The sequence below is a fragment of the Mauremys reevesii genome, linkage group 18, assembly GCF_016161935.1.
Source record: "Mauremys reevesii isolate NIE-2019 linkage group 18, ASM1616193v1, whole genome shotgun sequence".
Lineage (NCBI taxonomy): Eukaryota > Metazoa > Chordata > Testudines > Geoemydidae > Mauremys > Mauremys reevesii.
Genome location: NC_052640.1, coordinates 13,652,643 through 13,670,650, shown reverse-complemented (window position 1 = coordinate 13,670,650; position 18,008 = coordinate 13,652,643). Strand labels below are relative to the sequence as shown.

The 18,008-nt window shown below is 42.4% G+C and overlaps 1 protein-coding gene across 11 annotated transcripts in view; it reads left to right on the top strand.

The window, feature by feature from the left end:
• The window catches only part of GALNT9 (polypeptide N-acetylgalactosaminyltransferase 9), a 699,106-nt gene that overhangs the window by 588,461 nt on the left and 92,637 nt on the right, over positions 1-18,008 (top strand). The window contains exon 2 of one of the 11 annotated variants that reach the window (XM_039505460.1): positions 598-832. The exons of the other annotated variants lie outside the window; for them this stretch is intronic. The gene's annotated coding sequence lies outside the window, so the exon portion shown is untranslated. The remainder of the gene's footprint in view (positions 1-597; positions 833-18,008) is intronic. 11 annotated transcript variants of the gene reach the window in all.

Below are 18,008 nucleotides of genomic sequence, written 5' to 3'. Positions count from 1 at the left end.
GAAAGGGCCACAGTGTCCAGCCAATTCCTTCTTACATAGGGGGGGGAATAGGAATACTATGAATGTGTGAGCAGAGCTGCTAATCCCAAGTGTCTCATACTGCTTCATCATATACAAATAGGAGAAGACAGCTACACAGGTGGTAAGCTTATTAAATAGATCTCTGACTTTGCTTTTTAATAAGGTGCTTAGGTTCAGAAGCCATAACATTGTGGGCATGTTAGTTCATAGTTAGTTTTTCTAGAGTGAGCCATAAGTAGCTTTTAAAAACCTTCCTAACTAGCAGGTGTTCCAGTCTCTAACTTCAGTCAGATGGCCAGCATGGTTAGTGGGATGATCTGAAGTTTAGGCCCGTTGATAGTTTACAGGCAACAGTGAGAAGTGTTCCAGTGAGATTCACAGAATTCCTTTGACAAATACTGGATGAGGTTCAATACACTGGCATAGTGAGAAAGATGGAATTCTGGCACCTGCTTACAGTGACAAGATTCTTTGAAAGAACTTTATGAAACTGTATTCCATTTTTTGTCTTTTTACAAACTCAAAGTTTAGATTTCTTTTGTGAGCAGTGTAAATTGTTGTTATGCTTCACTTCAGCCTTTCAAACAGGTCGCAGCAAACCATTTACTCATGTCAACCCCGGAAAAAAAAAATCATCTTCCTCACTTTCCTGTGGGTGCTCGGTTTCAAAGTGTTGCTAGAATTTCACACAGCCCTTCAGAAGAGGCTGTGAAGAAGCTAAGTAATCCTGGATTGAGATGTAAAGTTCTGGTATTGACTACTGAAAACTGGCTGAGAGACAGAAAAGAAACAAGAAGGGACAAATGATCAGGTACAAAGATAACTGGGTTTTCTTCCGGGATTCATACTCAGTGTCTTACATCACTGAGATCTTGCCTGGGTGAATGTTCTGCTCTTGTGGGCCATGCACTGATATGTGTGTGTGTCCCAGTCATCATGGAGACATCTTGGGACATTTCATTATCAGTGAATGTGATAGAGGGTGATGATGCTTAAAATTTTAGGATTCTGTTCAAACTTGGACAAAGAATAGATACAACCAATAGATAATGTGATATAACATGCGCACTAATGGATCAGATTTTTTTATATATATTGCAGTAGTACCTAAATTGTGCTATTCAGATTGTTGCCCCATGATGCTAGGTGCTGTACAATCACATTGTAAGAGAGGAGTCCTGCCCCTAGGCCCTTTTTGTCTAAGCAGACAAGACATACAGGGAGTAGGAGGGAAACGAGAGGTGCAGAGAACCTGGGAATAGAACTGTGGTCTCCTCACTCCCAGTCCAGTGTCTGAGCACCTAGACTAGGCTGCCTCCCTCTCTTACCTTATGTCTTTAAAAAGTAAAATCATAGTAGCAAGGCACTTGTGAGATCCTTATGTGAACATGTGCAACCCCAAGATGTGCATGTGCATCCAGGTTTTACATGTTGATTTCTTAGAAAATATGGTTCATGAAGTCTCCTATTAAGTCCTCCTGAGCCATTGGTTCTGGTTCTTCTTTATGGGTTTTGGCAATCTCAGTCTTTGTTAAAAACTTTCCAATAACCGTCAGAGTAAGAAATATGTGAATCTGGTCTCTAGAGACAAGGTTCTGTCTAGCATGAGAACCAACAGAAAGTGCTAGACTGTCAGTGTTATTCCTGCCTTAAAAGCCAGGAACCCTATGATGCTGAAGAAGACCCAGATGTGAACTGGGAAGAATAACATCCTCAAACGTTGAAAAATGACCTCTGATTTACAGTGGTGGGACACAACCAAGTGCTAAGTTATCAACACATTTATCATGAGATTTAGTGTGACATCTCAAGCTAACTCCATTTTACTGAATGGTGTTACTGCATGACTTTGTGTGGCAATCTGGGGTTTCTGTTATGTATGTCTCAACTATCCCTCAATATGAGATACTACACATCAGTCACTTTAGACTTTTATGTATCTGTCCCACATTAACTTGATGCTATCTCACTTTTTATATCTGAGATTTGAAATCTTAAAGGTCAGGTTATAAAAAATGTTATACTTTTTCAAGAGAATGGGACCAGATTCTCAGCTGGCACAGATCAGTGTAGCTCCACTGAGGCAAGAACTATGCCAGTTTATATCTGCCAGGAATTCCACATTAGGTCAAGCTTTGTATTCTGCTACATATGAGTGATGTGTTGTCTTTGATGCACATTAAAAATGCCCATGCCCCATGATTGTGTCTCAGTGTTGAAAGCTGTGGCTGCTATTGTACTGTACATGTCTCTTTTCAGAGGAGCAAGGCTGACGGTCTGTGGGTGCCAGATCAGCATCCTCTGCTCCAAGTATGTATCGATGAGCATGAATAGCCTGATTTCAGAAGGCTGGTGTGCCCCGGCTGTTGTGAGAAAGGAGCTATAGACACTCTGCACCCTTGAAATTCAGAGTTCCCAGCTTCTTCAGAGAACAAGACCTTGTAACTCATCCATCTCCATGCCCATTGAAACCTTTCCTAAATGACTGTTCTTCAGACTGAGCTTGTTCTCAAGGCTGTCAGTTCTGTTTCCTGTAGGTGAGCAATCTCTAGCATACATTGTCTTTTAGCATGTGACCATTCAGCCTCATCACCTGATTTTCAGGTTCTCTTGGCCTCCTGAGAGTGATAAGAGAAGCCCTGACAGATTTGGCCTGGCTCTCATCCAACTCTAGCATAACTCTATGATTCATGAGCTTGCTAGCCTGCAAAAGGCAAAATGTAGTAAGGCTCAGTATCCGACAGAGGGAAGGCCTGGAGTCTGATTCTCCTCTAACTTGCTGTGGTGTAAAGCAGGAGTAATTCCACTGAGCTCAATGAAGTTATGATGGTAGCGAACTGCCTTGAGAGGAGAAGCAAGCCTTTGTATTTTTTCAGCATTGTGCCCACTCGTGCCTTTCGATTGACAGTTCTTCAGTGCTGAGATTCTCCTGGCAACATCCTCCATATTGGTAACTCTCCCAAATTTATCACGAGTCTCACTATATTTGAAGTTTTTCTTAGACCTCCGGCTCATGGAGTCTAGTCATTTCATGAGAAGCTGAGCTTTGTGGGGTTTGTTTTGTTTGTGTGTGTGTATTTGATCGTTTGTTTGGGGGATGGGTTAAAGTAAGTTTCTAGCTTCGTGGTGGCAAAGAACATCTGAAAATGTTCCCCGTGCACATTCTCTGAAAGCAGAGAGAAAGAATCCCAAATCTGTGATCTTCTTTTTATTGTTATGTTATGCTGACAAATCTTGTGATATTTTTAAGTCTCAAGCTTCTGGGGGCCTGACTGATGAATTTTGAATGTTTGAATTCCACTGTGACAGTAACTTAGCTGATGTATTCATATCAGGGACTACGAAGCAGGCAGATATCACCACGTTTGGGAGAGAAAAGAGACTGTAAAACAAAAATAACTAATTCAAAATTCTCAGCACCAAACCTTTCAGTTGTAATTTAGGCCACAATTCAGCAAAGCCCTTAGGAATGTGCTTAACTTAATGTATATGCTTAAGTCCCCTTGATGTCAATAGGATTTAAGCATGTGGTTGACATGAAACACATGCTTAAGTGCTTTCCTGAATAGGGATTCCTTTAGGCACACTGTTAAGTGTCCCGCTGAACTAGAAACTTTGCTTTCAAAATAAGGACTTAAAATAAAAAAAGATAAGATAATGCTGCATTGGAAAAGCGGTGCACTTTCTTTATAAATAAACACACCAGGAGGCAGCATAAGAGAAAATAGTAGGGAAGCACACTGCTCAATACAGTCTTCCATTGACAGTGAAGGGTACGGCAGCAGGATCGTGACCAAGCGAAGAATAGAAAGGAATTGCTTGAGAGGGAACAACAAACACTGACTGACAACATTTCCATTCTTCAAATTCCAAGGCTGCCGCTAAGGGTAGGGCACTTGGAGCTATGCTTAGGGTTCCTATGCGTAGGCCACTTGGAGCTAGGGTTAGGGTTCCTATAGGTAGGGCACCCTACCCTAGGGTTAGGGTTCCTATGGCTAGGGCACTTAGAGCTAGGGTTAGTGTTCCTATGGGTAGAGCTTCCTGTGTTGTGGTACCAAAAACAGTAATGACAATGTGACTATCCTACAAGGAGTTGAACAGATAAAGCTGAGTAGTACTTCCTTACTTAAGGAGCTCCGTTGGGGTTGCTTGTGATCACCACCAAGAGTCAGGATTGCAGAAACTGGCCCTTTGGTTTGAAACATTTATCCGAAAAATGCGAACACTACAGTTTCAGTCTCAGATCTTCAGAAATCGAAACCACAAAATGGTAATGAGGACACTGACAAGCCAATTAGTACCAGTGGCATTCATTCCCAGAAGGATTTCTCTGTGCAACAGCTGGATGTTTCTTACAGCATTCTTGTTTTACTAGAGATGGGTGAAGAAGGACGTGGTTTGGTTTCATTCATGCAAAATCCTGTCCGTTAGATTTGTTAGCATTTGTCTCTAATCAGCGGTAACTTGCTCTGTGTTTTCTCTTGTATATTAGGCTGTTTTCCAGGGTACTATGCGCAGTACTTTGTGTTTTCCCCAATTTCTTTCACATTTCCATGTCCTCTCTTTGTGGAATTTGCCCGTCTTCTACACAGGAATCTTTCAGCGCTGGAAGTTATGGCAGAGTATTAAGGTTTTGCCTCACACCTGGGCTTTTCAGGCATGATTTCTGTTAAACTACTATAGTTTTCTTCATTCTGCAGTGGGTAGAGCCGGGAGACTATATACTGGCCTCAGTTAGTGACGTTTATGCTCACATGGTAATTTCCTGTTATTACAGTGAGATATGATACTGGATGAAAGGGAAGACGTCTGACACCTCTTTCTTCTGTGTTTGTACAATACTTAGCACGGTCCTGCTCCCCAACCACGCTCCTAGGTGCTACTGAAATACAAATAATGGTAGAGTGGTAGATTGGGAAACATCCATATACAATTGATAGACGAAAGCCAGCAGAGGAAGCCAAGTCACTAACAAGCCCAAGCAACAGAGCTTGCCACCAATTTTACAGATCCATGTGTTGTCTGAGTTAGAGTCCAAGACTACAGCATGCTGCTTTCTTCTTTCTTGCTTTGCTTCCATCCTCAGGACAAAGCCGCTTCATGTTGAACTGCATCCAGTGCCAGATATTCCCTCCAGATTGGACAGGATTCTGCGCACTCCTCCCAGTTTCCTACATTGGTGTTGAACTGCATCCAGTGCCAGATATTCCCTCCAGATTGGACAGGATTCTGTGCGCTCCTCCCAGCTTTCTACATTTTTGCACACATTGTGGTACCCCCCATAAAGAGCAACCCTGGTTTCTAGAGCCATCCCAAATCTCGCTGTACAAAATGCTCTTGGGGATACGGTCTCCTCCCATTCTCCTGACATGATCGAGCCATGTAACCTCCTCTTCTTGATACAGTTACTCCATGGAGAAAGCAATTGGCAAGAAGTCCAATGCTGTCTACTCTGCAACTGATAATTCCACTCAGCAGGCATTTGTTTCACAGAAAAGTGAATGTCACACTGAATTTATCCTTTGTTAAAAGCACAATGAGGTTTTCAGAAGATGAGAAATGCTGCACTGACATAGGCATTCCATCCTCAGTACCCTTTGATCCCCAACTTAAAGAGTCATCACTAACCGATGAAAGATGCAGGTCCACATTTTTGGCAAAAACAGCTTATTGTTCTTAGAAGGGATTTAATCATTTTAAAACCAAGGTGTTTTTCCTTTTTCTTGCTCTCCAGAAGCAGATGCTTAACACTCATAGATGCAGTCTCTTTCTTTAGAGCTTTCTGTTCATCACAAGTTAATGGACCCTCTAGGCACTTCCAGCATTTCCAGCTCCATGGGCAGATTCTCTGCTGCAAACCCTTGGTGCAGCATGGTGGGGGCATCAGGAAGATTGTTATGGCTTCCCGTTTCTATGCTGGGTGGTGACCCAGCCCCAGTGTAAGTTAGAGCAGCCCTAAGGGCTGCTGTAACCTATCTCAGCTGGTAATGTTCCCCCAGGGACGCTCCAGTAGCTGGCGTTCACCATGCTCTAGACCTGTCCCAGGGTTGTACAGAAGGGAAGAGTAAGTGAGGCCCCAGCTACAGAGAATTGGTTGCTTTCTCAAACAAAGGCCTCAGCAGGGGAGCCCCAGGGAAAGCGCAGGGAGGAATTGTGCTCCATGATGTCATGATCCCTGCCCACACTTCCCAGTGCAAGGTGAGAGGGTCATTCATTTGCACGAGGTTTGCATGAGGGATGTTCGTTGATTGTCCTGCACCGCTGGGGGTACAGCAGGGCCTCACCTCTTCTTTACCCCTTGTATAGAAATGATGATGATCACAGATGCGGCAACACTTGCTGTAGAGAAGCAGTTGAAATTGCAGTCCCAGTTGATTGTAGGCTTAAAAAAATAATTTCCAAATCATCCTTGGTGTAAGTTCATTGAAATCCGGCACAAATTTGTCCCAATATTTGTTTTGATTCAAATTGCTGGGAACAGTAACCATATCATTGGTGTCTGCAGAGATACAACTCAAGATCTTCTGTTCCGGAACCTCTGGACCCTACCACATAAGCTAAGGGAGAATAGTCTTTAATTACATGCACCCCTCCCCCATGGCTGTGAAAGTGGATCTGACCTCCCATACAGTAGAGGACAGCGATGACAATAAATTACACGGCGAAGCTGATATTTGTATGAAGTGGGTATATTTGCAATAGTGCAAATATGACCAACTGCACTGCTAATTGAACAATATACTTTGGTATTCTATATATACGTATAACATGGCAAAAGTTTTTCCAACATAAGTAGTGATTTTGAGTGCCCAGGCTGAGACATTAAATGAGCCTGATTTTCAGAAAGTGCTGAGCACCCACCCTCTGAAAATCAGGCCTCTTTAAGGTGTTCCAAGCTGGGCACTCAAAAATTGAGGCTCTCCAAATCACTATTTATTTTGGAAAGTCTTGGCTGTTATAATAATATCTAGCTCTTATATATCCTTTTTCATCTTTAGATCTCTTTACAGAAGAGGTCAGTATCATTATTCCCTTTTAGAAATGGAAAAGCAGAGGCACAGGGAGGGAAGTGACTTATCCAAGGTCACTCAGAACACAATGGCAGAGCCAAGAATTGAACCCATGCATCTCGAGTCCTGCTCCAGTGCCTTATCCACTCTTCCTCCCGATGTATATATGTATATTAGGTATAGTTTAATGCCCATGAAATCAATACCTGAGTTTTATAAGGTCCCTTCATCATCTTGAGATGTGTTTTTAAGCTCCATGCTTTAGAAGACACCATTTATTTTGACTGCTGTCGCCGTGTCTATTAGAGGCAGTCATGGTTTGATATTAATGTTTGCAGTGGTTTCGACACAGTCGAAGGCATGCATATCTGAGAGCTGCTCTCCGTTTTATTTATTTTTTTATGTTTCCACCTTAATGTCATTCCTCTTGCTGAGCAACTGAATTTATTCTGAATGCAAAACAATTGTACATTTTTTTTAAAACTGCTTCTTGTATAGTAGCTTGTAGCAATTGTGAAATATCATAGAAATGACACAAGCTATATTTTTTTTTTCTTTTTGCTATTAGAGCAGATTTTACTAACTTGGGCTTCCTTGGCTTAGCTCCAAAATTATTCTGGACAGAAGCATTTATTAACAAGCACCTTTATCACATGGTTTATCTTTGACTCTTCTTTGTTATTCTGTCTTGTGTCTCATTCAGTATTTGTCCTTCCTCATTGATTAAATGGCAGTTTTGAAGAGGTAATACTTGTATTAACTGTGTAGTACCTGCCCATAACAATCAGAACTTATCAAAATAAAGGGTGGAAGTTCTGTTGTTCTCAATAGCTATTATTTGGTTCCAGAGATTTTTTTGATCAAACAAAATAAAGGATCCAATTATCCAGTGACTGCAGTAAAGATGCTATGCCCGCAATTTAAGGACATGCTTAAATCCATTCCTATTCAGCAAAGCCTTGATTCAGAAAACCATCCCTATTCAGCAAAGCCCTTAAGCACGTTTAGCTTCAAGCACATGCTTAAGCCCCATTAAAGTCAATAGGGCTTAAGCATGTGGTTAAAGTTAAGCTTGTGTTTAAGTGCTTTGTTGAATAGGGATGGTTTTCTGAATCAAGGCTTATAAAAATGCCCACACTCTCCCCAGTCTTGCCATTGAATCCATGCGGGCAGATCCTTGTGTTCACACACTGTTCCATTACAGTCAGTGGACCAATGGCACAGGTGTAATGGTTGTCCCGCACAGATCTAATTGGAGGATCAGAGCTTGTCACTGTACGGTTATAATGAGCCTGGACTGCCCAGTCTGCTCAGGTCACTTTGCATTGCTTACCTCGGTTTATTGGGGATTTAATTTACTTATGTGGTGCAAAATGAGCAGAGATAGAGGCAAATTCTGCTTGCATTGGGGAATTCTCTGCTGTCAGAAAGCTGGTGGAGTAGGCTTCATCATCTCCTGCTCCACCTCCTTCTCATATAAGGAAAGGGAGGGAGCACATCAGAGCATTTCAGTGGTGAGGCATGGAAAAGACCTGCTATAGCATAGAGCCGCCTCCTGATACTTTAATTTCTGCTGGGGCTGGAGAGTTGAGGATCAAGAAAACACCACAAGCTCCTTGCAGCTGCCATTCTTCACTACTTCTGAGCACAGCTCAAAAAGAGGACCTCCATCTTCCCTATTGGTTTAGTTCAAATCTGATAAGATATGCATCTTGTGTCAATATGTCTGGGATATTTGCTTTTGCGGGACAAGTTGATGAGAGGTTGGGAGTTTAGGCACATTTCAAATTTTCAGCTATACACTGGTATTTGTTACTTAAAATTAGTTGTCTCTTATGCTAGTATCTGAAAATGCAAATACACGTAGAGCTTGTTAGCTCTTGGCCAGTCTGCCTATGAGATTGATGTTTCATCACAAGCTTGAAGGTGTCAAGTAGGTTTCCAACAAGCCATAAGAATAAAAACTGGAGAAGACCTAATAGGCCTATTCCCTTGCTAGTGTGTGATCAGTCCCTACACTATTACTAGTAGTACTTGTATTACATTCTCTGCATATGAAGCAAATACTCTATACATGCATTTTACAGTATTTTATTTGAGAAGAACTTTAAAAATGTGAATCATACCACATAAATGATGAGAGAGTCCAAAGTATTCTAACAGGGCCTTAATGGAGTCTGAATAATATGCCTGTTGATGTAGAGACCAACAGGTCTGTATGTGTGCATGTGGAGAATAAGCCTAAAACACTGCTGGTTAATGAGTCCAGTTCTGATCATAGATATACAGAATTAAACTAAGTAACTTCAGAAGCATTGGGTTTATTTATTAAAGTAGAGGAGAACCCAAAATGAGACTGTGGGGGGAGCAGAGTAGCAAATATCCTCTAGGACTGTCAGGAAGAGAATATGTGGAAGTTAGAGTCCTTTTGGCAGCCCCGGGGGCTAGTGGGAGACATTTTGGATTTGTCACACCTAACCAGAAGGTGATATGAAAGAAAGCCCCTGAATGGAGTCCGGAGACATGCTCAGGGTTTAACTGATCACCATATTTGGGGTCAGGAAGGAATTTTCCTCCAGGGCAGATTGGCAGAGGCCGTGGAGGTTTTTCGCCTTCCTCTGCAGCATGGGGCACGGGTCACTTGCTGGAGGATTCTCTGCAGCTTGACGTCTTCAAACCACAATTTGAGGACTTCAGTAACTCAGACATAGGTTAGGGGTTTGTTACAGGAGTGGGTGGGTGAGATTCTGTGGCCTGAATTGTGCAGGAGGTCAGACTAGATGATTATAATGGCCCCTTCTGACCTTAAAGTCTATGAGTCTATATATCTGTCCAACCCCACTGAAATCAAGGTGGTTGCCTGGGTGAATATGAGGACAGTCTTTGGCTCCCATTGTTCAAGGAATAGCGAGAGGAAAGGAGAGAGAAAAGGAACGCTAACTTACAACACATAGAAACTGGTTTGGGGGGCCAAATTCTGCTCCGTTACTTCTGTGTATTTCTGAATTAACTTCATTCAAGCCAATGGCTTTGTTTCAGTTTTACAACAGCTTAGCCAAAAGCACAAGTGAGCCCTTTAATGTATTAAAAGCATGAGAGACAGAAGCATAAGCTGTGTCCCAGACAATGTTTTCCAGAGCATGTTTGCCACAAAACATCAGAAAGAGAGAGAGTAAATGGCTATTCACAGCCTTCAACATGGCAAGTTAAGCGTGGACATTTGCCCACCAAGGCAAAGAAGCCTGTTACCCTTTGTGGCACTGGGATTTGCTCAGAAATATTCCCCTTCATTTTATGGCGAGAGAAAGTGTTTCAGTGCATCAGAATAGGTGCATAATGGAAAATTTTACTTTCACAAAAGACTCCCATAACTCACTTATGGCTGGGCACTCATGAGTTATTAGGCTTTCAGACATGAGAAATAACCCTCATAAGTCATTGCTGCCATTGTAATATCCTCTCCTATTCGCATATGCAGCTTTTCCTCCTTACCTTTCTGGCTGAAGTCTATTACCATCACTTGACTGGGGTGGGTAGATGGAAAGAAGTGTCTTAGCTAGAGGGGAGGTCATGATCTTGTATAAAACGCTTAGCCTCGGCTCCAGGGTATGGCGTTATTTGGGGATTAGTAGAATTTATGAATGGTGTGTGATGGGATTTTAAGGCACGAGAGGTAAATATTACAAGACTTATTTGTTTGGAAAATGCAAGCTTGCAATTAGGGATGGGCACCAGAGCTCAGTTCAAATGAGATTCAGCGCAGGCATTTTCCTGAAACTTGGACTGAAGCTAAAAAGGAACTTTCTGATGTTAACAGCGAGGGTAATTAACCACTGGAACAACTGAGCAAGGATTGGGGTGGATTTTCCATCACTGGACATTTTAAAATCAAGACTGGATGTTTTCCTAAAAGATATGCTGCAATGCAAATAGGAATTAATTCAAGGAAATGCTGTCAGTACTGGAAGTCACACTAGATAATCACAATTGTCTCATCTAGCCATATCACCTGAGTCTATGTTCCAGCAAGTTCTTTTAAAAATGGCTTCCATTGTCACGTATCTGCATGTCCTGGCAACAGTCATGGCTGGAAATGGAAGTGCTGAAATAACATAAGAGACCGCGTTGGTGCTATTCATGATGTGACTGTTAGCCGGAAGCGCAGTCTGTGTCTTCAGGTGCTTATTCAAACCAAGGCACCAGACCATTCCAGGTCTGACCCTCAGGCAGCTCTGCTGATGCTAGCAGTTCTTCCCATGCTGTTCAACTCAATGACTTACAAAGTTTTACTTGAGAGACTTCTATTATCCATAGTGGGGCACCTCATTGGGTTAAATCCAGTGTTCGATGGCCTAGATATTCTCTTCTGAATTCCACCGGGCAACAAATATGGTAGCTGTTGCTAGGCTGTCCAATAACTAGCGAGAAATGGGAGTGGAGGAATTCAAGACACTGCTGGTGTCTGGAAAGCCACTGAGATTTCAGCAGCTCTGTCAGATACCCTAGGCCAATACTTGCTGAAAATGGAACTTATCCTCCCCCACAACTAATAGGTGGTTTTTGGCCTGCCATTACCAAGAGGGCTGTTTTGTGCTGTGCCACTGCATGAACTGGGTATTAAATTGGTTGATTGGATATTATATTGGTTTAAAACATTACATTCCAGACTACAGTAGCTATAAAGATTTCAGTGGCTATTCACGGGCATCACAGAAAATTAGAGGCAGCAAAGTCATCAGACATAGGAAAATGAGCCCACATTGTAAATACAGCCTGAGGCAATAACTGCTAATAGAATAAGTTGTGCTATTAAAAAAGCATAGGTAAGAAAGACATCCGGTTCCTCAACATACATGCTTGCATGTATTCAGAAGCATACTTGCTCATTTGAATTAGAATAAAGTATTTGTACTACTACTTTACTCCTGGTAGTACTGCAAAGCCCCGGTAAATGAGAGTGAGCTGGATTCCAACCTGGCTCGGGCATCAGCAGCCAAATTGTTAACTAAATGTCAAATCCAACAAAGCACTTAAGCGTGTACTTAACTTTAATCCTGTGAGTGGTCCCACTGAAGTCAGTGGAATTGCACAAATGTTTAAAGTTAAGCATGCATTTAAATGCATTCCTGGATTTTGGGCCTAAATTTCAATTTCAGGTCCCAGTTATACCCTCACTACACTTCTTCAACACCAATAAGGGGAAGAAGTAACTTGATAACAATTCATAAGAGCCTACACGATGAGAATTTCTGATAGCAGAGGGCTCTTCAATCTAGCAGATAAAGGCATAACAGGATCTCATGGCTGGAACTTGAAGCTAGATTGAAAAAAGGTTCAAGTTTAAAGGTAATTATCCTTTACAACAACTTGCCCAGGGTGTGGTGTGGTGTGGTGTGGTGGATTTTCCCTCACTTGAAAGCTTTAAATCAAGACAGGGTGTCTTTCTAATAGGTATGCTCTAGGACAGTCAGAAGTTATGGGCTGGATGCAGGAATCACTGGGTGAAATCCTATGCGGGAAGTCAGACTAGATTATCATAATAGTCCTTGAAATCTATATAAATCTACAAATTTGGCCTGCAGAACCCTTATTAATGGCAATGATGCACAAGACAGACAGAACCCAGGTTAACTCTCAAGTCCCAAGTTGAGTGGGAGGTGCTGACAGTTGGGAAACCATCCTTTTACTTGTAAACTGAGCAAATTAGATATGGAGTCAACATGAGACTATAAAAGTGGCCTTATATAGAGCCATGTTTTAGTACTTTGAGTCCCTGTGATTGGTGCATACTGGTAGCAGTTGGGCTTGGGAGATGCCCTTTTTATGGTGCTTGGAGAGACAATGGGAATTGTTCCCTTACCTGGACTTTCTCTAATATGTGCTCTGAGATTATTTCTTGGCATAATACTATCAGCAGCTTCACTGTTTGCACATTTCTGAGTGATCTCTCTATCCACCCAGCTACCTATAGCGCCTGTAGATCTCTCCAGAAGGACATTGACTATTTCTTTTGTCAAGTTTTATAGATAGAGCAATGTGTTCTTACATTTTTTTAAGTAATAGCTTAAAAATAAGGTTCCAGTTTCATTTTGAGGGAAAAAGGAGCTTCTGGAATATTTACTACTAACTTCCTTCTGAGATGGTAAGGGGTAAATGTTGTGATCATCTGTCGTGCTCATTTGTAGCTGTGTTTTCTGCCTAGGAGTTGCAATTGCTTCCCGCCTAAACATCAAGTTTATTGAACATAAAACCATTAATATACTGCTGTTCCCAAGCACACTAAGTTCTGTTCTATCTGCAGCAAGCAATTGGCTGTAGGTAACACCCCCCTAGCGTTAGGGAAGCAGCTAAAATTAACAAACATCAGGATTTTTGTTCTACTGCGCTATCTTAGATTAGTAGTAGTAGTAGTATTAAGCCACTGTTGTCTTGGAATGCTGCATACAGGTCCCTGGTGAAGATGATGTTAACCTCAGCTCAATATCCAAACCCCTTGCACAGGTGTTCAGGAGAAGCACTGTAAGAATGGCTGCTTAGGAGACAGATGGAAGGAATATGGCTTTGGGCAGGTCAGACTCCACACCGAGGTGTCATAGGTATTTAGGGAACCAGAGAAGCAGCAAGGTAGGTGCTAGCCAAATGGCAAATGCTTGGGTCGAACCCCAAGCCAGGGAGCTTTCCTAGTTATGTTAGCTGATTTTAGTTTCTTGTTATGCACATTATCCCTTGTGGAAAAGACCTTGCTGACTGCAAATGGGCCCCTTTCTTCTGAGACACTCCGCTAGTGTTGCTTAATTCCAAAAATACTTCATAGACACAATACATGACCTTGATTTTTCAAAACAAATTATTATTATTATTTTTGTTTCATGGAAAGTTCTTAGAAAACAAATTTCAAATTCTCAAAATCCTCCACAAAATAGAATTGACATTCTCTGCCCAGCTCTAAGCCAAATAGAGATCCATTTTGTGCAGGCACTGGCCTGGAATTTGGGAAATCTGGGTTCAGTTCCAGGTTCTGACACAGACATTCTTTGTATCCTTGAGTGAATCATTTAGTCAGCCTGTGCCTCAGTTCCCCATCTACAAAATGGGGATAATGCTCCTTTCTCCCACTATCTTGTGTATCTAGATTGCAAGATCTCCATGGCAGGGACTGTTGTATATTACGTTTATGTATGGTGCCTTGCACAATGGGGCCCAAATCTTGGCTGAAGCCTCTTGATGCTACTGCAGTGTCACTAACAATAGTAATAGTAACGTTATATGGACCTTGAATTCATAACTCTGCTAGACACCAAAAATCCTGGACTCAGTCCTACATTTATGGCTCATTACAACAACCTGTAACCCACTAACTCTCCTGAGTCCTAGGACTGCAGAGGTGTTAACTGCCCACTTCACCTTAAATGGTCTCTTGCAAAATGTGTTAACTCCTTATCTGTTCCACCTTGTATTTAGCTGTGACACTGAGTACCTTTCCCCGATCTGAAGAAGAGCTCCCTGTAGCTTGTCTCTTTCACCAACAGATGTTGGTCCAATAAAAGATATTACCTCCCCTGTTATGTCTCTCTCCTATCTTGGGACCAACCTGGTTACAACAACACTGCAAACAACATTGTATAAGGGAAATTCATTCTTTAACAGGCCCTGGACAATAAACACTTTTTCAGGTCATTCTGATTCTCGGCAATGAGACATCTGTCCCATGGAACCTGCTTCCAAGAATGTAAAGGATGCCTGAATCTTTTAAAGTGCAACTTCATGCACTAAGGGGATTGCTCATCGTAGTTCAGTTGCATTGCGAAAGCTGATGACCGGAGTTAGTTGGCAGTAGATGGCATTCACAGGTGAGAAAGGAAAAAGGTAATAGTAATTACCGTCCCCTGGCAAAGCAGATGACACGGGTTGGAATTCCTTTGAAAGTGCAAGTGGCGATAGCAGAAAAGCATGTAAACGTTGACACAAGTGCTATAAGGCAGGCGTTTGATACAGTGGACATCTTGTAGGTAGAGCTAGTGAAAAAATCCCCTAGGGCATGAGCTATGGTTATTGCTTCTGTCTTATTTAATCTCTGTAGAGGTATTACCCTGCATGTGACAGGCCGGGTGTAATGGAAGATGGAAAGGGATTATTTAGAAGCACCAGGACAGAGAAGCGGATTGTATTCCATGTTACTCACAGCAAGGATGCTGCAAGGCAAAATTAAATGAACTGAAAGTCCAGAAAAGTGCCTTCATAAAAATGATGTAGAGCTATATTTTCTCACATTCTTGTACAGATGATAGGCAAAGGAATGCAGCCCCGGTAATTGTGGGTTTTTTTTACTATACATCCATTTTGCGGGAAAATACTTCCTTTTTAATAGTGAACTGGCTTTAGATCCCTCCCACTATCCCCCGCCCCAGCCACGCTGCCCCAAAAAAGCCTTTTGATTGTTTCTTTGACAGCGGAGGAGATTTAAAAAAAAGTGCACACACAAATAAATAAACAAACCCGAGGTCTGTAAAAGAAGAGCAGTTGTGATCCAGTAGAAATAAAACCCAGCAGATGTGTTACTTCATCCTCTCTGCACATTATCTACTGGAGGTTTGAAATTCAGATTCTAATGAGCTGAATTACCATTTAATGACTTCCATTATTCTCCAAAATAACAAAAACTACCAGGCTAATACAATTTTTTATCAAGCTATGGTTGAACTCTACTTACTGGAGTAAAACTATAGCAACTATCCAGGAACATAAGATGCCATAGTTCATTAAGTAAACACTATAGGCAATTTATTCCAACGACAGTACTATTCTAGTCACATCTGACATCCTCCAGAATTCAATCCTGTATTGATACTGATGTATTGTGACTGAGATTTAGAAAATGGACACTGGCGTTCTGTGGTCATAAGACAATAAAGGCCACACAAAGCATTGTTTGTGGGTTTTGATTTGTATGGCTTGCCAAGTAAGTCTTTTTAATTAATAGTAGTACTTTGAATATCCAGGGCTAAATTCTCTGCTGGTGTTAGTGAGTGAAACTCCATTGAAGTCAATGAAACAGCCCATTTACACCAACAGACGAAGAAATTGGCCCATACTATATAGCACCTTTCTTCTGAAGATCTGAAAGCACTTTACGAATAGGACCTCAGTGAGATAGGGAAGTGTTGCTTATACCCATTTTATGGGTGGGTGAATTGAGACACAGAGAGGTTTAATTGGCTGCTTAATGTCACATAGCAATTAAGAGCTGGGAATAGTTTCTAGGAGTATGTCTACTCTGCATTGGGGACTGGGCTTGATTGGGGACTGGCTCATGGACTTGATGTTTCTAAGCCTGCACCTGAGCTCCATTCTTCATTGCAAATCTGGGTTTAAAGTTGCTGGACCCAAGCCTCATGGTCATGTTGATGTGTCTGTACTGCACTGTGCAGACCTTCTGATTGGGTCTGCGGTTTGAGCTGCATCCACACTGCAAAATGACAGGGCTTGGACCAGGGGCGGCTCCAGGCCCCAGCACGCCAAGCGCGTGCTTGGGGCGGCATGCCGCGGGGGGCACTCTGCCGGTCGCTGGGAGGGTGGCAGGTGGCTCCGGTGGACCTCCCGCAGGCGTGCCTGCAGAGGGTCCGCTGGTCCCGCAGCTTCGGTGGAGCATCCGCAGGCACGCCTTGGGAGGTCCACTGGAGCCACGCGACCGGCAGAGCGTCCCCCACGGCGTGCCGCTGTGCTTGGGGCGGCGAGATGGCTAGAGCCGCCCCTGGCTTGGACCCAAGTCACAGCAGGACTCGGGCTATGGCCCACCTCTTGGCAGGGTCCCGAGATCTGGGTCCTGAGTGCTTGCTGATGCAGGCCAGACTGATTTGTGTGTGAACAGAAGCATGGCTTCGGCTCAAACCTGAGTCAGAACCTGAGCTCAGTGTTTAGTGTAGACATACCCTAGGAGTCCTGTCTCCCAATCCCTTCCCCCAGTACCCTCCTTAAACTTCAGGCCTTGTGTGTGGCTAAAAACAGGGGTCTGGTAAGTTAAAGCAGTGTGGAGAATTGGCCTCCCACATGTGCCCAATGATTAGCCCCCAGGAAGAGATGCAGGCATCCCAGAGAGTCAGTCCTATGAGAGATATTGTAACTATTTATTATTTTGTTCTTTTATGGTAAGGTGAAGGCCTTTCAGCTGCAATGACCCTTTTTTTAGGGATAACTAATAGAGATGGGTCTAAACTGCAAAATTAAAATTCAAAGTTGAGGGACTTTCCAATATAGCAAGTTTGTTCAGGTCCGTTTCTACTAGGAGGGTCTTCAAAATCCGTTTCGGGAAGAAACTTGGCTTATAAATTCTCAGCCTAGGAATAATGAATTAAAAATGAAAGGTTCAAACCAGTTTATCCCTGTCTCTAATTAAAGAAGTCACTAAAAGGTTTAGAAGCTTGTGTGTGTGTGTGTGTGTGTGTGTGTGTGTGTGTGTGTGTGTGTGAGAGAGAGAGAGAGAGAGAGAGAGAGAGAAAATGGAGTTATACCAGGGATAAATTTGGTCCAGTAAATGTAAAATGAGTACATGGTAAATATTCAAGGGTAGGATCATGAGGCAGTGCTTATTCTCCCAATAAGTAGAGGTGAATAATTACAAATGTTCAATCGGGAGGGTATTTTTGGTTCGTGGGGGAGGGGAGAGGGAAATACTGCCATATGCAAAAAGCTATTGTCTAATTTTCACCTGAGAACTGGTTTCACATTCATATGCTGAATGGAATGTGGAATGTATTTAGCCTAGGGAATAAATACCACATAATGTAAACTCTTTTCTGTGTCACAATTGATAATTTTTTCATTTGTTTGTTTTTCACAATAGAACTAAAAAACCAGCCTGCGCGTTAAATCAGGCCTTACCTAAGTTTCTGCAGCTGGGGATACTCTGCACTGGAGAAGTTAGATGATAAGAAACAACATGATCCTTTGTCCAGCAGCCCAGCTCAGTTTAAATTTCCC